Source organism: Physeter macrocephalus, chromosome 13 (genome assembly GCF_002837175.3).
Source record: "Physeter macrocephalus isolate SW-GA chromosome 13, ASM283717v5, whole genome shotgun sequence".
NCBI lineage: Eukaryota > Metazoa > Chordata > Mammalia > Artiodactyla > Physeteridae > Physeter > Physeter macrocephalus.
The window spans coordinates 42621815-42645473 of NC_041226.1; positions in this window are offsets into that span (position 1 = coordinate 42621815).

Below are 23659 nucleotides of genomic sequence, written 5' to 3' on the forward strand. Positions count from 1 at the left end.
ACCCCAAATCAAATCCATCTGTGTATGAAAATGTAAAAATCATTATATTTCTGTATAATATTTAAAAAACCTCTCAAATTAATTCAAAATTAGATCAGTGTCATTTTCATTAATAGTAATTAACTTTATTCTCTAAATGGTATAGTTTGGCTTTGCACACATAACAATCCAAAAATCTTTTTCCAGCATAAAGATTATGGAAGACTTTTTACTATCCTTGTCATCCCCCCAGAGGTCACAAATTCTTATGATTCCTGTCTAAAAACGTGCATTTCTAAAGTAGATAATATTTCTTTTATGTAACATGTAATTAGAGCCCCAGTAGATCTTTCTTCTGTTTTATTTTAGGTGAATTTATCTGTTTGCTTTGTTTTTGTTTTATTGTTGATCATATGACCTACATATAGTCTTTGGTCTTAAAAAGTAGTGTCTTTATAGTAACATGGATGCACTACTTGAAGGATGACATCCACGCTATATTTTATATCTATTTGTAGACATTTGTAATTTTTCAACAGATATTAGTGTTTTAACACACATTATTCCTTTTGACACTTAAAATAAAACTCTTTGGGTTGAAACCAGACTTATTTCACCTTTAGAATGAACCTTTAGAAAGCTCTTTTGCTCAATTACAAGGACTATTTTGTCTGTTGAACATTGTTCTTTAGAAAAAAGTAAAAGAAATTTACTATTATAATCTCTGTGATGATATGACTATTGTTACATTTATTTCACTTTTTTATCATTAGTCTGTTCCATATTTTTTGTCAGAATTAAGTCCAATGTATGATTGTCCACTCTTACTTCTAATTTTTTAGTTAAAGGTTACTATTTATTCAATTTATCAATGTTGCAAATTTTGTTTTTAGCTTGTTGCAACTACTACAGAGCATGTAGAGCTTTGAAATTTTATTTTTACAAAAAGCACATTTTACCTACGTATTTGTAGCTCTCATGGAAAAGCATATAAACTGCCTAGCCAAGCAGGCAGTATGTGGTCACACGATGATGTTCCCCAGATCCTAGCCTTCTTTTGTCCTTTAAAATAACTTTTAGATTGCTTTATGTCTGTGGATATCCCTATCAATACATTTATATATTTTGCTTCTACAACTTTAATCCATATGATGGATGAATTATTTGATGGGGAAAATTCATATTTCTATTATCATATTTCTGGTATGAGTTCCAGACAGTAGAATCATGCACAAGACTGCCTGGTGGATAGACCCGCAAGTTTTGGCATCTGTTCAAACCCTTGACTAAGTCTGAACTTTAAAGAAGTTACTGAACCTCTCTAAGCCACCGAATGTGTGTGTATATGTTTATTATTCAGATAATTATAAATAGAAATGTGATGTGTATAATATGCCAGATAATTGAAATAAATGTTAATGGTTTCTTATTTTCTATGAATGAGAAAGCATTCACTGAAGTCAAAGCAACAGCATTTTTGATTGCCTTCTCGATAAAATGTACAATGTCAAGTTTTAAACTTGCTGAAATTGGTAATATACTTGAATCATGTATATAAAATAACAGTTTAAACTTGTACAATAAAATAGTTTATGAGGTACTTTCAAATATACTATTATGCTTAAAAGATCCTTTTAAGATAGGTATTAAAAATCTTATATTACAAATAAGGAAATTGAGGCACAGAGAATAAGTGATATTTTTTTTCAATGAAGCACAGCTAATAAAAGGCAGATATCCAGAAAATTGGTAAATTATGAACTTAGGTAATTTACCAATTACCTCTTGCCTCTCACGTTTTTTTGTTTCCCTACTCATCAGAGGTACTGTTTACTAAAACATTGTTAAAATTCTGAAGTTTCTGATAAATATCACTATCACTACATTTCTTTGTTCCTATGCCACTATTACTTGCACTATTTAAACTGAATTTTTTCCTGTTGTCAAAGAATCTTTATGCTTTTCAGCCTTTGTGGTTTAGTATTGTTGTTTCCTCTTTAAAGACCTTTGCCCACAATATCAATTCATCATGTGATAAAACAGGGAGGTAGATTCCAGTTTCATATAGTGGGAGATTTTTAATGAATACAATCAATGAGCTTGGAATGTTCCATGAAAAATTGAGATAGACTAAGTATCTATTAAGGACATTTTACTGGGTGTTCCCCTGTTGGTTAGGAAAGGTTAGGCCAAAATGTCTTGAAATATCTTTCCCCTTCAGCTTTAAGGCAATTAAGTTATTCTAGTACATTTTGTAATCATCTCATTTTCTTTCTAGGTTGCATGTCTTTATGGAGGGATGAGGAGGGAATCCACATATCTTTACATCACTCATGGAGTTTAAAGGTACCTTACTGATATTGATCATTAAACAAATATTTGTTAAATGCTTTATGTATATAAAAATAACATGAATTTAAAGCACTATAAAGAGAATTTTTAAAACAAATCTGATGGGAGTACAAAACAGAAGATAAGAGTAAGTTAAAATTGAGTAAAGAATAATAAGGATAAACATAAACACATATATATAATAAAAAACAAAATAAGGCAAGCATCTAATAAACAGTTGTGAGATAATTATTGGACAGATATTACTCCCCAAAGCATAGTGGCTACATTTACTGGAACATGTCAGCATTATATTGGATAATAGTGCATTGAAAGTTACTGAGAAATCTATATTTATCTATTTGTAGTGCTTCCTGACAAACATTTCATAGATGTCTGGGTACCGATATACCAATACTCTGCTTAATTTTGCAAGGAAATCTGCAGATTTCATTTTTGCAAAATTTACACATGTTTTTGTGAAAGCAGAGCTGTCTGCTGACCTTAAATATTTTGACCCCTAAATACTGTCAGCGATGACATTAGAGACTAAATTGTCTTGCATGACAGGAAAATATGATATTTTATTAGTTTCTTCTACTATTTGACTTTAATAACAATTACTTTTGTGTAGTGATTTTATGTAATCATGTAATCTTCCCTTTCTAATGCAATATCAGTGTATACACTTTTTCAAAATTTTCTCCAGGAGCAATGTCTCTACTCTCCACACACAAAAAATGCAAAAGCCTCAATGATTCTATCCACATTATGTTTAAAAACAGGAATTAATTGTAACTTTTCAAAGAATTTCAGATGTTTCTAATACTATGCTATAAATAATCATGCAAAATAGCATTTCTGTTCTAATTTACAGTTTGCAAAACATCTTCAAATATATACGTATATGTATGGCTATATATATATAATTTATAGAAAGTAAATTATTTTCAATAGAGAGAAAATTTTCAGACTGCATCATCTTAGATGATGATATAGGGATGATTATTCTGATATCCTTTAGAGAAGTAGTAATGTGGAGAAAAGGAAGTAATTGGTGATACCAGGTCAAAATACATTGCTGTTCATCTGTATGAAAATATTACTCCCCCAACCCATTTAAGATAAAGTTTATGACAATTATTTTCCCCTTCCTTATAAGCTCTCAGTTTGATCTTTCTAAGTTCTTTTTTTTTTAAATTAATTGTACTTTGAGCTTTACTTATTTGAAAAGTTGATATATTTAAACCATCCTGCCAATTCAAAAGGCTGAAATAAATTGTATACAAAATATGCTCAAGAAATATGCTACAATTAGGAGGCACAAGTGACAGATTGAAAGGTGGAGGAAAAGAAACGTCACATTTCTCTGCCTCTGGAAGTGACTTTGACAATAGTAGCAGCCACGTGGGGTAAGTGATGGTGATTGCAGATAGCTGCAGACAACAGCTGTATTAACAAAGTTGCAAGCACATCAGCAGAAGGTCAGATCCTGGAATCCCACTCAGTAGCCATGAGAAAAATTGTGGCAGTGGAAGCCTCAGAATCTCCAGTAATTCAGCAGGTGTGTGGGCTCATGAGTTCAGGGTAAGCAGCAGCTTTCTGAGCTTGATGTAACTGCCCCTTTTCCCTTTTGCTCCTCTAGTCCATGCCTGCAGATAACACCATCTTAATCAACTTCCTTTCTACTTGAAATATCGAGTGGTGTCTCTTATAATGATAGAATATCAACTAGTAGATGTGCTAAGGAGTGTCCCCAAGAAATAAGCCACTAAGCCTGTAAATCTGAGAGTACTTATCTGACCTGATTGCAAATATTGACTCATCACATTTAGAATATGAGCCACAGGTAATCATGGCATGCACAGGCAAATGGTCATTTCTACACCTGTTTCCTGGGATGAAGTGATTAGTGAAGGCAAGGCTGCACTTGACAGAGTGGATAATGCTTACAAGAATTATGGGATGTTGACTGCTTATGACTGTCCTGGAGACTTTACTGGAAAATAATACCAGAGGTCAGGCTGTTAAACTTTGAGATCAAGGTCTGATAAGAGAAAAATTCCTGTAATGACACTAAAATAAGATCAAAATATAATAAGGCACCAGAAGTAGAATTCAGAGCTTAACCTGTGACTTATGTGATATATTATTTGATAAGAATTGGGAACAGGAGGGTAGCAGTTGAGGACATTTAGATAGATTCCAAGAAATATAAGAACATTTTAAAACCTTCAAGCCTCTTACCAACAGAACTGCCCCTCCTACCTTGGCAACATACTAGCTATCCTTTGCTTCAAATTTCTGTGATAATCTTACCCTAGGCAGTTGCTTTATAAGATTTATTTATTCTCCAATCTCCACACCCTACTCCCCTTTCCCTTCATATCTATTACTAGAGCAGATCTACTAGTACTTCTAGGGAACAAGTAGAAAGCATGACTTGGAAGAATATAGCTTATACCCTAAAAGATTTACCAATTTTTGCTAACTTATATGAGCAAAAACTTAGACATTCTTTGTGGGAATGTATCTTAAGGGTGTGAGATCAAGAAAGACAGAACATAACGTTAGATCGTGTAACAGAGATTCTGATTCAACTGTTAACTCAAGCAGCTTAGAGTGCCTTTAACACTTTTCATGGTTCGTTGGCTGAAACCTGGTCTCAACAGTGGCCTACATTGTGAGATTGATTGCCAGAATTTCCTTGGTACACCGGGAGGAAGGAATCCAAGTATGTAGGGAGATAGTCATCTTGGTGTGGGTTTCTCATGAATGATATGTCCCATGGGAGGATCTAAAGGATACTAACTTGAAAATATTTGAAACGTCTTGAAAATGTGTTGGCAAAAAGAGCTCCAGCATCCTTATAAGCTCTATGGAGTTTATCCTTTGCCTGTGATGATAATGGCCAATGTTTCCATTGACCTGGACTCTCTCATTTCAGTGGGTTTGATTTGAATCCTAGAGTGGCAGATACAGTGACCGTGATGAGCATAAGTCCAGAGTGACAATTGCAATGTTTTGACCTGCAGAGATTAATATTAGTGGCTTAATTAACCACAGTATCCTGGATGGGGAACCTATTATTGTATTATTATGTATACATAATTATGTATTATGTACATATATATTATACATAATATATACATATTATGTATACATACTATTATGTATTATTGCATATGTAGTCAGAAAAACTGTATGTCTGGTGAACACAGATGGCTATTGAGTTAACCATAAAAAAACGTGAGCCAGAACTGAGTCAGGTCACAGCCTTTTTATGATGATGATATAATGGGAAGGTCTTGTAATGATGTTAAATATAATATTTGATCTTTATGCAATAATGAAGTAACTTTGCAATTAATCTAGAAAAGGAATTAACTTCATTCAGAAAATAATATAATAACTGATAGGATCCGATGTACCTTTTTTGGAGAAGATGAGCGCTTCTTTCCTTGCATATGGATAGTTGCATCCTCTGGGGTATAAGCATGATGTTATTGATATTGTTTTTGTATGGAAGTTTAAACACGGATAGATTGACTTACATGGGTATTGAGTAGCCATAAGAGAGGATGTCTAACAGACAGTCCCTATTGGCTCTCACCTACACATACATCAATTTATATTTTTTCTGTATTGTTAATTGATACAACGTTGAGGTGTGGGTGTATGTGTGCATGTTTGTGCCAAACTTTGGGGAATTCAAAATTGAAAATAAATCATCATAGCTTTAATACAATAATATTCAAAACAGCATCTAACACTTCTTGGGGGCATCTGGAAAAGTTTTAATATGGATAAATACTTAACTTGAACCCTGAAGAATTATAGGAGATTTACCCAGTAGACAAGAGGAAGGGGCACAGAGAAAGATTCACTACAGAATAAAGGAAGAGCAAGATAGAGACAATCTGAATTATCAGGCATAACGTCTGTATTCATGTACTCAGGCTTTGCACTACTGCATGACCAGTGTACCTTTCTGTCAGTGAGCACTCATGCCAAAGAATGGAGTCTAAAATTTTTTCCTGCCTCTCTGTTCATTTATTGATGAACATATAGTTCATAAATTTTACTTTTAAAGTATCGACATAGACTGGATACTCCTGAAATCAGCTATTGGTGAAACAGAAACTAAGAAGACTAATATGAAATACCATCATTTTCTAATAGACTTTGTCTCCTTTCTGATTTCAGCTTTTACAGACCATCACTTCTATGTATCAGAAAATCAAAGCAGTTTTCTGGTACAGTTTAACGTGACATTAAGGAACAACTCCCTGCTCTTACAGGGCAGGCACTCAATAGCACCGTAAGGCCTTAGGAGCTTTCAATATTGTCAGGTAATTTAGCATTCAGGAGACTCTTGCTACATGACAGGTTGAGAAATATTCAATTTTTTAAAGTTATCTAAAGATGTAGAGACCTCTCTGACTTTGTAATTGCATGGTCATGCATTCTGATTTTCTCCACAGAATGGAATACACCCTGCAGTGCTTGTTTTATACTATCTCTAAATAGTTATTGAGGATACAGAGAATTACTTTTACTTACAATTATAGCCCCCATGAAAGGAGAGAGCTTCATACAGATTACTTAGAAATGATTTAATGAAAGACTTCTCAATTGATTTAACGAAAGACTTCTCAATCAAATAATTAAAATTTTCCCATTCTCTCTGTCAGGCTTAAGAACCTACAAGAAAAATGCTGCATTTGGTTCACTAGTAAAAAAAATGGTGATGATCTTTGTGGGGGGCAATCCGAAGCAGCCTGTCTTGTCTTTTATATTTCTTTAAAAACAGGAGAATAAGTAAATTTTAAAAAGAGATTTGAAATTTAGCAAGTAATATTTTTTACTTCTGCTGTGCATTCATAATCTTTTGCAAACAGGTGAATAAAAAAACTTATGTAAAATGCAAAAGGATCTTCAGTTAAATTGTCAAATGCTTGTCAAGTACAAAGGATCAGAGGAACTTTTCCTAAGGTCTGGCCGAGGGTGTCCAAAAGCAATTCCATTAAAGACTGCTCAGTCATCATTTTCTCAAGCCAGATTCAAAAGGGCGAAGTCAGTTTTTTAAACAAATTTTAATTATTGCATATATTCTTTTTAGTCAGTGAAAAACAATCAGCTTTCCACTCATTGAGTAATTGTGCTCAATGTCTACAAAGGACACTAAGCTCCAATAGTTCTGGTTGATACATAGACAAGTTGTGCTGCTGTTAAATAATGTTCTTATTTTGAAAGTGTCAAGGCCAAAATAGCATGCTTAATTTAAAGACATAGCAAAGTATCAGTTTGTTTTCATATTAAAGTGGAGTTACCAAATTGAAGACCTTCTCTATATTAAAACTGTTAAAACAAATTGACAGTCAACATTCCTAAACCTTAAATTGATTAATCCTGCTCTTAGCACTTTCACTATTGCATTGTATATGATCATTGGTTATTTAATGAAGAAATTAGTAGAGTGTTTCTTTAAGTGAATTCCAGATTCATACTGAACTTTGCAGCATAGGGGTGCTATTTGGAAATTATATGTTCAATATACTTTATATTATTGTACTATGGCATTACTAAAAATAGGATTTTATTAACATTTTCAGGTTTATATGACTGGTTTTTAACAGGTATAAATAAAACCGAACTGTATCATGGATAATCAGAAAGCCTTTAATTTTAAAAATGATTAATGAACCCAGTCATACTGTACATTGGTAAGTAATTTTAATTAAAAATAACAAGAAAATAATCTTAAAAAATAAGTAAACAATTTATCTGCACACAATATATCTGATAAGGGGTTAATATCCAAAATATATTGGGTTGGCCAAAAGGTTCATTCAGGTTTTTCTGTTAAGATGTTATGGAAAAACCCAAATGATCTTTTTGGCTAACCCAACACAAAGAACTCATACAACTCAACATCAAAAAAACAAAACAAAACAAAACACACAACAACCTGATTGAAAAATCAACAGAGGACCTGAATAGACATTTTTTCCAAAAAAGAAAAAACATACAGATGGCCAACAGACACGTGAAAAGTTGCTCAGTATCACTAATCATCAGGCATATGCACATCAAAACCACAGGAAGATATCACCTTACACCTGTCAGAATGGTGTAATCAAAAAGACTATATAAAACAGGTATTGGAAGGCAGGTGGAGAAAGGGAACCCTGTGCACTGTTGGTGGGAATATAAATTGGTGCAGTCACTATCCAAAACAGTATGGAGTTTCCTCAAAAAAATAAAAATAAAACTATCATATGATTTACCAATTCCTCTTCTGGGTATTTTTCCAAAGAATACAAAAACACTAAATTGAAAAGATACATGCACCTCTATGTTCATTGCAGCGTTATTCACCATAGCCAAGATATGGAAGCAACCTAAGTGCCCATTGAGGATGAACTGATACAGAACATGTGGTATATATATACCATACAATGGAATATTATCCAGCTATAAAAAAGAATGAAATCTTGTCATTTGCAACAAAATGGATGGGCCTAGAGTGTATCATGCTAAGTGAAATAAGTCAGACAGAGAAAGACAAATACCAGATTTCACTTGTATGTGGACTATAAAGCAAACAAACATAAAATAGAAAGAGAGTCATTGATATAGAGGACAAACAGGTGGTTGCCAGAGGAGAGGGTGGTGGTGGCATGACTGAAATAAGTAAGGGAATTTAAGAGGTACAAACTTCCAGTTACAAAATAAATGAATCACAGGGATGTAATGTACTCCATGGGAAATACAGTCAATAATATTGTGTATTTTTGTATGGTGACAGATGGTAACTAGACTTATTGTGGTGATTATTTTGTCATGTATATAAGTATTGAATCACTACATTGTATACCAGGAACTAATATAGTGTTGCAGGTCAATTTTACCTCAAAAAACAAACTGACTGACTCATAGAAAAATAGAACAGATTTGTGATTACCAAAAGTGGGGTGTAGGGGGGGATTGGATGAAGGTGGTCAGAAGGTACAAACTTCCAATTATAAGATAAATAACTACAAAGAGTGTAATACACATGATTAACACTGCTCTATATTATATAAGAAAGTTAAGAGAGTAAATTCTAAGAGTTCTCATCTCAAGGAAAAATTATTTTTTTCTTTCATTTTTTTATCTGTATAAGATGGTGGGTGTTTACTAAATTTATTTCTGTAGTCATTTTATGATGGAAGTCAAAATCATTATGCTGTACACCTTAAGCTTAAACAGTGCTGTAAGTCAGTTATAGCTCACTAAAACTGCAAGAAAAAAATGGCATAAAAAGTAAATAAGGAATCTAATTGTTTCTTAACCAGAATAAATTTAATTCTTAAAAATAACCAGCTCATAAACTTAGTCATGCTATAGTTCGCTAATTAATATAATATTGATTTATAATAATAGGAAGGAAATAAAAATGGAAGTAATATCAAGATGTTATTGTGAAATATTTATCATAACTATATTCATGAAAATCAATAATATATTATGTTTGTGAACTAACCAGGTACCCTTTTGGAATATTATATTATTGAAAATGTGTGCCTTTTCTAGTTTGATAAATGTAATATTTATGCAACTTAATAAATTACCAACTATTTAGAAAAAATACGTGTTGTTGCACAAAGGCCTAAGGCGATTGTATCAGTATTAATATTTTCCACTTCAGAGAATGATTTTGACAGATTAGAGGAGTCAATTCATAAACTAGAGTGTCACCATCCAAACAAAACCCAATCACACAATGTAAAATTATACCCTGCCCATGAAAGGAAGAGGAGAAACTTAAAGCAGTATTCTTATGAAAGTTAAATTGCTTTCAGGGTAATTTTTGTATTTATATTTTTCAATGTATTATTGAACTAGTGGAAAACAAAACTTGTTTTCAATGACAGGGCCAGATGTGTAGTATGATTCATTACATGTATACTACATTTGCCTTCAAATTATTGATCTTTGAAAAACTAGAGTTGTGTGCAATAAATTGATCTTCTTGGCATCCTTTAATAATTCATTTTTCCATTGATATATGATTTTATTACTTAAATTTCTAGTTTTAAACTAATAGGCATTTAAGAAAAAGGAGAATGGGGCTTCCCTGGTGGCGCAGTGGTTGAGAGTCCGCCTGCCGATGCAGGGGACACGGGTTCGTGCCCCGGTCCGGGAAGATCCCACATGCCGCGGAGCGGCTGGGCCCGTGCGCCACGGCCGCTGAGCCTGCGCGTCCGGAGCCTGTGCTCCGCAACGGGAGAGGCCACAACAGTGAGAGGCCCGCGTACAGCAAAAAAAAGAAAAGAAAAAGGAGAAGTGAACATCAGCATTGTCTGTTTCTATTATCTTTGCTTTTTTTATGTCATCTAGTCTCCTCCTAGTTCAGCAAGATAATACAATGATATGTTGTGGACTTGTTAAAATAGTAATATAAGTAAAGTAGCTTAGTTTAGAGATGTTTCCTGATTGGCAATTAAGATAGTCAAAGGAAAGAAAGTCATCTCACCATAGACATAGATAGATAGATAGGGTTAGAGATATTCTAAACTGACAATTCACAGTAGCTCAAGTTATTTTTAACATATTTTGTTGCATACATATTTATATGTAATAAAGGAAGAATTTTAGGTTGAGAGGAGAGATGAGATCAAATCAAATAAGAGCAAAGATTTAAAAGTGCTAAGCCACTGGTAGTCTCTTGAAATGTAAACAAGTTGAAAGTGGAGGGCAGGTTATGGTTTCTGCCTAGTTTTATCATGGGTAGAATTCAGCTGTGTAACACTGTGTATGGGAAATGGAGATGAAGAATTGACTTTGTGTACACAGAGTATTTTTCCCATTAGTCAAGCCAAATCATAAAGGCTAGGAAAGATTAAGAAAGTTTTAAAATATTTATTCTTTGCTTCTCTGTCTTTGGATGGTCAGTCATAGTAGGTAAGAGTTAACATAGATGCCTAACCCAGACTTTGTCTGATTATTGGATGATTGCACAGTTAACCACATCATCCCCACGTTCTTGCCCTTTGCTTTCAAGTCCATAAGTATGGCCCACTCTACTTATATACAGCCAAATATCAGTTGCATAGTGATGAGGAAGCACAGAAAAATCTCAAACATTGCATTTTCTGGGTCAGGTGACAGCAGTTCCAAATAACCACCTTTTAGCACCTTCATTCCACTTCATGCTGTGTGTTCAATCCATAAATACTAGGCCTTGTATGCTTTCTATCTTGTCAGCCTTCTCTTCATTTTGGGAGACAAATTGATACCTTGCTTAGAAATGACCAAATTGGGTGCCATTTGTTACAATGAAGGGCTACTTCAAGGACGACTTTTATTGAGTGTGAGGTGCAATTGTAATAGCAAAATTGAGAAACATTTCTAGTAGGCCCAAGGGGTAGTGTTTTTCTCTACAAAATTATTGTTCTCAATTTTTATAGGCTCTGACCTCAAAAATTGTTGTAAATGACATGTAGCAGAATTTGTTTTTTTATAAATTAAATTTGCAGCCAATGATTGTAAATCAAAGTAGAAGAAAGGCTATCTAACAGACAATCCTAGAAATCAAAGAACTGATATTTTAACTATTAAACAATGACATGAAGTACATCTAGATGAAGCTCTGGAGAAAATATTAAAAGCACTTGATCTGCTTTCTAAAAAGATTTCCTTGGTTATCTCATTGACATTCATGCTTACATTTGGTACTCTGTGTGGGGCTGACTCTGTAATGGTTAATCATCTAACAAAATGCAAGTAATTGTTTAACTAAGCAAATAATGTAGTAAGATGCACAATAACAATTCTAATCTAATCAACACTTAGAGTCAAATTTTATTCAAACAGTAAATCATTTTAATTAAAAACTGCCATAACACCTTTTTCTGCTATATATGAGAATTCCATATGAAAATTTACTTGTTTAAAAAAATATATATGTGAAGGAGAAAACATATTACCCCTAATCACTTTTTTCTAGAAGTATATATAAACTACTTTCAAATATATAAACAAGAACAGAGTTCTTCAAGTTATATCCTAAATTCTGCTCTTCAAGACTTATTCTGTTGGAGCTTGGATTAGTTGTTTTGGACTACATGTAATGTGTGAGGTTACTGTTATGATATTGTGCTGAGCCCAATTCCAGGAACCATCCTCTATAAACAACACAAAAATAAATTAACAAAATTTAAAATAAAGAAAAACATGTTATCACTTTGTTATACAGCAGAAACTAACACAACACTGTAAAGCAATTATACTCCAATAAAGATGTTAAAAAAAGAAAAACATGTTAGATGAGATTATTGGGCATCTTTCATAATTCAACCCTGTCTAATTTGATTCAAAGCAATATGCTTTAATCAGCTATACTTATAGATTACCCAGTTGTGAGACTTAACATATTCTTGTTTGTAAGACCTTTATTCTTTTTTTTCTGCTAACAATTACTTCTTTATTGGCACATTCTTTGTATTTACAATGTGTCAAGGATTTTTGTGTTTACAATGAATTGTGAAAAGGAAGATAATTTTTTTTTAAGACAGGATAAATAATGTGATTGATGCTAAGGAGGTAAGAGAAAAAATGAGCAAGAATTTGTTTTGTTTGTTTTATGTTTATATGTAAATTTATTCTGTTATTTATTTTTCATGGGAGAAGTAAGAATAAGCATAGGGTAAAAAATGCAAATGACTTAAACAAAGAAGATTTGAGAACTTTCAGTAGGTAAGTTGAGAATTATGTTCTAAATATGGTAGAGAATTTTTTATTTCCAGAATAACATTGGCTTTCCAAGAGAAATAAGGAACAAGTATTAGAGGAGGTACAAGCAAACTAAAGGGACTTGAAGGAAGTAATATGACAACTGCTTAAGACTTGAGGTGTTCCAGATGGGGCACTAAGATGCCCAAAGACAAAACATCAAAGAGAAACCTTCCTGTTAGCTTATTTCTGTAAATCCCAGAAGGTCCACTAATGTGGGAGAAGGCAGGCCCTATGTTATTAATAAGCTTAAAAACAGATTTAAATTGATCTCCTTTAGGTTATCCAACTTCTTTTATAGTCTGTTCTCTCCCTTGTGTTTAGTTTAACTAGGTTTTAATCATATTACTTTAAGATGTTATGAACCCAGGTTAGAATTTTGCATGAAAATAGCAGAAGAAGAGAGCAGGAGAGTTTTCTGGATAGGGTATTTCAAGTATCTCGCCACAATTAAGGTGATGAGGACTCCTGAAGGGCAGAGGTGGGAGAAACTCATGCACTTGACATCAGGAAAGCTGAGTGGCCAGAAGAGTTAGTCAGAAGGAAGGTGCTGGGGATAAAAGGTTGCCAGCAACTCCCTTAGGAATTGCACTCTGAAAATTCAAGGTTTAATACAAGCTTCTTTCATTAGTGTAAGTGTTTCTGCACAAATAAGTTGTCCTTACAATTCAGTTTAATCTTTGAAATTGGAGGGGCAAAGACCTGTTAGATCATAGTACTGGTCACTCCAGTGCAAAATAGAAACAATGGCTCTCACATGTAGATTTCATAAATTAACATCAAAATGGAAAATGTGGAACTATAAGAAGATTTAGGGAGTGTGATGTTTCCTTTGGATTTTTTAAAATTGAGCTTTAGGGGCATAGCGTTCTTCCACAAAAGCTTGTGGGCTTTAAGACGATACAGCAGGAATGGTAAGTGGCATCATGGTGTAAGGACTCATGGAGAAGAGACTGACTTATTTACTCTGTAACTTTGATAATAATGCTTAATCCATCTCTGCTAAAGTTGCAATTATGAATAGCAGTAAGATGCCATCTTAGATCATTGCTACGGAGAGCTTTAAGCTATAAACTGCATTTTAAACTACTCTTTAAGTTTATTCTGTTCGGATAAATCCAGATGGTGTAATTTATTTTCTTTCATATACAGTGAAAAGCAATTGTGTAACTGTTAAAAAAAATGGTGGATTGATAGGCATATTTAGATAAGCTGATCCAAAATGTTCTGATATTATGGTGGCTTTTGTTTGTTGTTTTACAGTCAACGAAAAAAAAAGGAAGAGTGTTAAATCACTAACAACAATCCACTCAGCTCACAAACTGCATAAACATTACAGAAGAGTGAGGATATGAATTATCTGAAAATGTTTCTATGCTTTGGACTGTAAAACAATGTGACATTCATAAATAATACGTTGTTCTGTCTTTGAAAATTTAAGTTGTAAGATCTCTTCATTTCTAATTTCAAATCACATTTATTTCACTTACTTATTAATTTAGCTAACAGTGATAATATGCTTGTAAAATATCATTTTTTGATCATGTATATTAGACAGACAGGTTTTTGTTTCTTTTCCTTATTTCTGTAGGCTAGTGCTCTGTCTAGTGACATACCTCTGCTGGTGATGGCAGTCAGTAGGCACTCTAGCAAATGATGGGCAGTGAAAGGAAAGTAGGAGATGGTTTAAGTGTTCAATCTAATATGTAGGTCTTGAGGCATGGAAACAATCCAAACCAACTGTAGCATTCCTGGCCAGATTTTGGATATATGTATTGCATGTGTATAAGTTTAACTGGGAAATATAATTTGATGATTTACATACTATTTTTTCTTTTCATGGCTGATTAACTCAGCTACCATCCTACTGAGATTTCTGAAGATTTTCCCTCAGGATATGTAGTGTTGGCCCCATAATCTACTCTTTACACGATCTAGTGAAGAGAATAAGAAAGCCCAAAGTTTTTAATGTGTTAATCCAGAAAATGTTGTAAAATGACAATAGTTGTTGTTTAAATAAAAATGTATGCAAATCTCTAAAGTGTCACCATTCAGTTTTCTCAGTGACTGAATAATATGAACCTAAGAAGCAAGATTACAGAGAAGACCATACAAGACAACTATCCACAAGCTTTCCTCCTCCCGAAGAGGAGTGCAAGCAACAGGGAATTTTAACTTTAGAGAAATAGAAATTGCTAAAATCAGTTAGGCAAAGCATTATAATTACAAATGGAATAAGTGTTTTTGAGCAAAGTCTGGAGACTAATTGTGAGTATAAGTGATTAGGGTCTGCAAACAGCAGCTCTAGTTGCATACCAAAGAAGAAGCTTAAGCTGTGCTCAGCCTGAGAGGGGCTGTTAGTAATTCGTTAGTCTTTCGTACTCATGCAGATAATGATCTACATTTTAGGTATTTTAGTTGGATTCGAAAAGCTGCAATGTACAAAATAGGTATGCATGTTTAAAATTATTTTGTAATAATTGTTTAATTTAACTGTTCTTTTTTTTTGCGGTACGCGGGCCTCTCATTGTTGTGGCCTCTCCCGTTGCGGAGCACAGGCTCCGGACGCGCAGGCTCAGCGGCCATGGCTCACGGGCCCAGCCGCTCCTCGGCCTGTGGGATCTTCCCGGACCGGAGCACGTACCCGTGTCCCCTGCATCGGCAAGCGGACTCTCAACCACTGCGCCACCAGGGAAGCCCAACTGTTCTTTTTTTAAAGTTGGGTTCAAGTCCCTCTCTTAACCTACTAAGATCTCTGTCTAAAAAGATTTTTTAATTTATTTACTATTTGCATAAAGTTCTTTGGGTGAAGTGTCTTGCAGTCTCACCCAGGACCTAGCTGCCTTTACTTGCCTTCTCCTCTTAAGAATTATTATCTATCAGATGATGCTTGAGTGGGAAAGCAGAGCCTCAGTGCTTTCTGTTTGAAACACTGGGATTTTCTGGACGGGATCTTCCACCTGATACAGTTGAGTGAGCTTGGAATACTGCATTGGTAAGAATTTTCTCCTGTATACCATGTCAACAACTAACCCGGATCGAAGATGGGCAGATTTACCAAGTTTGTTTCACACATACTTTGGGATGTATATATATATATATATATATATATCATATTTATCTAAAATTCAAACCTATCTGGGCCTCTTGTATTTTATCTGACAACTATAATGAAAAATACAAACTAAAAATAAGAGGCTTAGTGCTCCTTGTTGAAAATAAGGAAGAGATTTCCCTTCCTTCCTTTCTCTTTCAGCATTTTCCTTAGAAAACTTGTAATTATAAGCACTTTCTCATCTCTTTAAAACGTGTGTAATTTCTTTTGAAAACTAGAAATATCTTTCTAGCTGACCTTTCATCACTTTGGTGACCCAGGAAAATCTTTCTTAAGAACCTGGGAGCCATCTCTTTGAAATGTAAACATCAAGGGAGATCCTGTCTCTTATCTCCCAGTTTCTGTGGGACGGTAGGAGCCTAACTTCAGTGAACATCTTGCTCGAAGTCTCAAAACTGCCTCCTGTCATAAAAAGAGGACAATTGTTTGCTTGTTTTTGGCTCTGTTTTTTGTTTATTTTTTTTTCCTTCTGTACAAAGACGACAAGTTAACACAGATTGTCACCTCAGTTGCCAGGCATGTCTAGAATGAACTATTTATTGCCAAGTTCTGTTACCTAAGGACTAGTTAAGGGAGATACCAACAATTAACCTGGAACCAGGATGGCCAGATTTACGAAATTTGTCCCAAATATGGTATGGGATATATTCATACTCAAATTATATAAAACTGTTTTAGAAAAAAAATTATTTTCTCAGAAATTTGTTTTTCCTGTTTAGTATTATTTGTTGAGATAAATCTATGTTCAAGAAGGTAATTGCAGTTTATTCTTTTTCACTGTAATATAGGTTCCATTGAATAAATAAACCTCAACTTTTTATATGCTGTATTCATGATATTTGAGATGTTATTTTAAACAGCCAATTATTTCTTTTATATTTTGAATATTTTAATATTAAATAAAACATATAAAACATGTGATGCTTATAAATAAGGTTATTAAATATTATTAGACATTAGTTCTCCCAATATTGATTCATAGATTCAATTCAATTTCAGTAAAATTCTGAAAACATTTATCCATGGTACTCAATCAACTAATTCTAAACTTCTCAAAAATAATCAGGAGAATCCTAAAAAAACAATAAAGCAGGGTAACATTCCCCATCAAGTAACAAGATTTGTCATAAGAATTGACATGAATAATGTGAAATAACGGTATTAATGTGAAAAGAGAAATAAAGCAGTTAAGCAGAATAGGGAGGCCAAAATGGGTTCAGGCTTGTATGAAACATACTGTACAACCAATTTGCTTTGCAGATCCTTGGGGAAAAGATGACTACTCAGTAAACGATATTAAGGAAAATTATTTTTGGGAAACAATTTTCCATGAGTGTTTTCACATTTCAGCTCAATTTAGGGTTTATTATTGTATGACAAGCATGCCCTGGAAGTTAGAGGTAGTGAATTGCTCAGGAGAGAGTTAAAGACTCCTCTCCCTTGAATCCATTGTCACAAATTCCAAAGGTAATACACCTAGAAATCTTTCTTTCTCCCCGAGGATAATTTCTTTATATTCCAGAGAAAAGTTCTCTGTTTCTCTCCAGAGATTCAAAGGGAGAGATCTAACAGCTGCTCTACATAAGATCTGACCCTCATTATTTTAGGATCCCTCACCTGTGGTGTAAACATCACTGCACATGTAAGTACATCAGAACCTCAACACATCACCCTGTGGGGGAATTCGTGTGGGGAACAAGTGCTGCTAAGATGATCTGTTACTAAATTGTGTGATTTATGTGTGTGTGCATGTGTCTTGCTTTATAGTCTTTCCTTATTTATTCACAGGGGAATTTTCTCTCTTTCTTTTCTCCCTTCCCTCCCTTTCTCTCTCTCCCTTCCATCCCTTTCCCTCTCTCCCTCCCTTCTTTTTCTTTCCTTCCCTTTTTCCTGCTTTTTTTAAAACTCAACTCAACCTTTGCTTTTGTTGCTGTTGTCCATAATTTTTATATTTGTTTGGAGGAAATAAGAACTGTGATAGCTCAATATGCCATGTTGCCAATACCAGAAGTGTCAGTGCAAGAATAAACCAATACTTAAAAAAAATCCATTCTTTACATTTGGATTATTAATTAACTAAACATGTCCCTACAAATTATACATATTTATCAGATATTTATTTAGCAGTGTGATATCAAGATGGCAAACTGGCATGAGCTGTTGGTTTCCTCCATCAAAATCACTAGGGAAACTAAAGAAGTAAAACAGATGTGTAGACTCTGGGAATTAAAATCTACAACATAAAGAACTATGAGAAACCTCTGCAGAGACCAAAGGTTGACTTCAGGTTTAGAGAAAGTAGCTGATAGTGGCCTTGGTGGGGGAAATGAGTGGAGGAAAAACTGTTTCCATATTAAGATTTCTGTCCTTTTCCCCTCTACTCTCACAACTTCTTTTAGATGGTCAGTGGTCAGTGACTGTGCTTCCACTGCAACAGGTTCTACCACTGGTTCAGATAACCAAGTATAGTATCAAGATAGCACAAAAGTCCTGCAGTTGTGAGGAGTTGATGAAAGCAGTACAATCACAACAGTTTTCCTAGGGAATTTATTCTTCAACACTTCTCCCTCCAAATCTCCATTATTGGTGAATTATAACCTAAGGAGGCTGCTTCTTCCCAATGCTGCTTTTTCCTGATCATTTAACAGAGAGTTTTTGAATATAGGAGATGCCTCATGAGTGCCAACCAAAAGGAGTGATCAAAGATGTCTTATAGGTCCTGGGGCTCTCTGCTCTGAACTCATCCCTTCTCTCTTTCTAAACTCCTCAATACTAATACACACTGGCCTGGCCTTTGGATCTTTCCCAATATATATGACCAGATAAAATAATTCATACCTTTGGGAAGTATATCCTCATAGGACAAAATAAATGGATACCTAAGAAGTACAACACCCTCAGGTCAAAGATAGCAAACCATTGGATTCTTATACCATCCTAAGACAAAATTTTGTATTAGAAGGATAATATGTGATATCATTTAGTTAGAAGATTGATCTTTCTTGTAAGCTGTGTGTGTGTGTGTGTGTGTGTAACTGTAGCAGGCTAACTTGTTAACTTGTCAAGTAGGATAGTAACTCAGACCTTTCACAGTTTTGAACGAGTTATTATTTGATTGAAAAAAATCATTAGAGCTCTAACTCATTTTGTGTACAAAATCATTCCAAGATGAATTATGACTTAGTTGTAAAAACAAATCTCGAATACTCTAGAATATATGGATTTTATAGTAACATGTCATGAAGGAATTTCCTAAAGCTTGGTTGTCATGGAAGTCTAACAAAAATGCCTGAAATTAATACTGTCATTAAGCTTGGTGCATGGTGGTATTTCAGGAATTTCATCTGCAATTTTTTTTTTTTTTAACTAAAACTCCTACATTTACTTTTTTTTTCTTTTCTTTTTTTTTTTTTTTTTTTTTTTTTGCCGTACGCGAGCTTCTCACTGCCGTGGCCTCTCCCGTTGCGGAGCACAGGCTCCAGACGCGCAGGCTCAGTGGCCATGGCCTACGGGCCCAGCCACTCTGCGGCATGCGGGATCCTCCCAGACTGGAGCATGAACCCATGCCCCCGGCATCGGCAGGCGGACTCCTAACCACTGCGCCACCAGCGAAGCCCCCTACATTTACTTTTAGATAACCAAATGGAATTATAAAATAAGCAGTTGAATATACCACTGCGTAACTCATTGGTCATATAAAAAATAATGATATAAATTCAGAAGCCATCAAAATGAAGAATGTGAATATGAATGGCCTTGTTTAGGAAGCATCATCTATGAGTAGAGAAGAGGTAACTGGGAAAAAATTGAGGGCCTTCATCGTGAGAAGGTCAAGAGTTTCCAGTTCAAGAAGTAAGGCACTTAGTTTAGGAAGGTAATTGAAATTGAAAATCTAAATAAAGGAAGAAAAAGAAAAAGAATTAGGTTACCAAAAACTGGAGGGTAAAAAGTCTGGGGTTTGATGTGTGAGCAGTTTTGATCTATTTATTTATTATTTATGTATTCAACCAGTACTAAATGTCAGACACTGTTCTATCACTGAGATTAGAGCAGTGAACCAAGCGGATGTACGTTTCTGCTTTTTCAGGACTTTAGTGTGTGGAGACAGATGATAAAAAATTTAAAAAAGGGAATTATAGCAAGATAAAAATAGACCTAAAGTTTCTAAAATGGAAAAATCAAGTAATACCATATAAACCTGTTAATCTTGTGGGTGAAACTGGCAAATAAGTTTTTTAAAAAACAAATTATTTAAAATAGTTTACAAGGAATGGGAGAGGGAGTGTGGAGAATTGGAGCAGGATATTATTATTTTTTATTTTTAGATACATCTGTAGTATTAGATTATTTTTACTATGCACAAATATTTTAAGTTTTTAAGGAAAATAGAAAAGTGAATTATTCAGCAAAAGACGGCAAAAGGAATATTGAGAAAGATACTGAGAACTCACATGAGCATATTATCATGGAAACAAAGGTAGAGGAATTCTTTCTAGAGTAGAAAGTGATTTTCTGTCCAATTCTTCAAGATTAATTAGGAAAATTATTCTGTGTTTATAGCTCTATGGTGTTCTTGTGGTAATAATACCAAAATGTTGTCAGATTATTCCAAAGCTTTCTCCACCTGAAAATGACTCTTTTCTAAACTTACTTATTTACTAGGCTGCAATTAAATTTTCCCTTGGACTAAGTTCTTTTGAGCCTGAGTTCCTTTTCTTTCATAGATCAAACAATTAAGAATCTCTTTAATTCCTTTATTTCAGGATTTTGAGTGATATGGCAAGGTGTGTGTATACTTATTAATTCAAACAGATCTAATATTACAGCAACTGAAAATCACATAAGACCATGTTTTAAAATGAAAATAAATATAATTTATCTGACCATAAATGTAATCTTGAAATCCTTAAATGTTGCAATACGAGGCAATATTCAACTTTTGCTTTCCCACGGTGCTTATGACATCCTTTATTAAAGTCATATAGAAAAGCATGCAGTATTTTTTTTTTTTTTTTTTTTTTTTTGTGGTATGCGGGCCTCCCTCCGTTGTGGCCTCTCCCTTTGCAGAACACAGGCTCCGGACGCGCAGGCCCAGCGGCCGTGGCTCACGGGCCCAGCCGCTCCGCGGCATGTGGGATCCTCCCAGACCGGGGAGCAAACCCAGTTCCCCTGCATCGGCAGGCGGACGCGCAACCACCGCGCCACCAGGGAAGCCCAGCATGCAGTATTAATGTAAAACAATACAGTATTGATGTAAAATATTCAGTTCACAAATGGTGGGAATTAAAATATATCCAATTGTTGTATCTGGGTAAAAACATAAAACGTGTCTCCAAGACATGAATATAAACAACAATAGTCCTCATTTATTAAGAGCTTACCATGTGTCAGGTGCTGATATAGAGCATTTACATATGTAGAATTCTATTCTACAACCCTATGAATTAGATAGTATCCTTATACCCAATTTGCAGATAAAGAAACTAAAGTACTTAGTTAAGGGTTATTTATCTTGCAGAAGTTACAAAACTCTTAAATGGTGGAACCAAGTTTTATACCAGGTAATCAGGCTTCAGAGGCCTCACAATTAATTACTACATATACTGCCTCTCAGATGAAGGTTTACCCTCTGGAGCAGTCTAGTCAACTGCTTGATTTACAATGGTTTCACTTGTGATTTTCAACTTTGTGATGGTGTGAAAGCAATACACGTTCAGTAGAAACTGTACTTCGAATTTTGAATTTTGACCTGTTCCTGGGCTAGCTCTATGCAATACTCTCTCATGAAGTTGTGCAGCACAGTTGCTCCCAATCAGTCACGTGATCATGAGAGGAACAACCAGTATACTCACAACCATTCTGCTTTTCACTTTCAGTGCAGTGTTCAGTGAATTACATGAGACAGTTAACACTTTATTATAAAATAAGTTTTGTATTAGGTGATTTTGCTAAACTGTAGGCTAATGTAAGTATTCTGAGCACATTTAAGGTAGGCTAGGGTAAACTCTGATGCTCAGTAGGGTTGGTGTATTAAATGAATTTTTGACTTACAATATTTACAAGTTACAGTGGATTTATCATTATGTAACCCCATCATAAACCGAGGAAGTTCTGCACAGATGGATACTCTAGAGCAGTGCCTCACAAAAACTTAATAACCATAGGAATTACTCTTGAATCTTCCTAAAATTCTCATTCTGAATTTTAGTAGGTGAGGTAGATACTGAGATTTCAAGTTTCTAACAATCCTCCAAGTGTTACTGATGTTGCTTGTCCAGCTCCAGCCTTTCTCAGTCAAGGTTCCTTAAGAGAATGAATAACTACAAAGAAGAATTTTAGTGGCTGGTTTTTATTGTCCCAAGGAGGATATATAGCTAGTATCTTCTAGATGCATAGAAGATAAGTTAATTCATTATACACAATGGAAACTTCAGGGAACCATGATTGACAGAGAATTCATAACTAATTCTCCTCTGACAGAATTCTGACAGTGCTCCTAACACATGGGGTTAGAATGGTAAAATAAAAAGGGAAAACAGATTAAGATAGGTGGCCTAAGATTTTGATACCAGTGTGTTATGGCAGTTTGGGTGGAGGGGAAGTATCATCATTAATTATCTATGAATAGGACTGACTTGAGATTGGTTCAAAATGGCGGAGTAGAAGGATGTGTGCTCACTCCCTCTTGTGAGAGCACTGGAATCACAATTAACTTCTGGAAATCAACAGGAAGACACTGGAACTCACCTGAAGAGATACCCTACATCCAAAGACAAAGGAGAAGCTGGAATGAGATGGTAGTAGGAGCACAGTCACAGTAAAATCAAATCTCATAACTGCTGGGTGGGTGACTCACAAACTGGAGAAAATTATACCACAGAAGTCCACCCACTGGATTGAAGGTTCTGAGTCCCATATCAGAAACTGGCAGTCCAGCAAGGGGAGGAGGAATTCCCAGAGAATCAGACTTTGAAGGCTACTGGGATTTGATTGCAGGACTTTGACAGGACTCGGGGAAACAGAGACTCCATACTTGGAGGGCACACACAAAGTAGTGTACGCGTCAGGACCTAGGGGGAAGGAACAGTGACCCCATAAGAAACTGAACCAGACCTTTCTGCTAGTGTTGAAGAGTCTCCTGCAGAGGTGGGGGGCAGCTGTGACTCACTGCAGGGACAAGGACACTGGCAGCAAAAGTTCTGAGAAGTACTCCTTGGTGTGAGACCTCCTGGAGTCCACCATTAGCCCCACCAAAGAGCCTGTAAGCTCCACTGCTGGTTGCCTCAGGCCAAACAACCAACAGGGAGGGAACTCAGACCCAACCATCAGCAGACAAGTGGCTTGAAGTTTTACTGAGCTCTGCTGACCAGAGCCACAACCAGCTCTACCCACCTCCGGTCCCTCCCATCAGGAAGCTTGCACAAGCCTCTTAGATAACCTCATCCACCAGAAGGC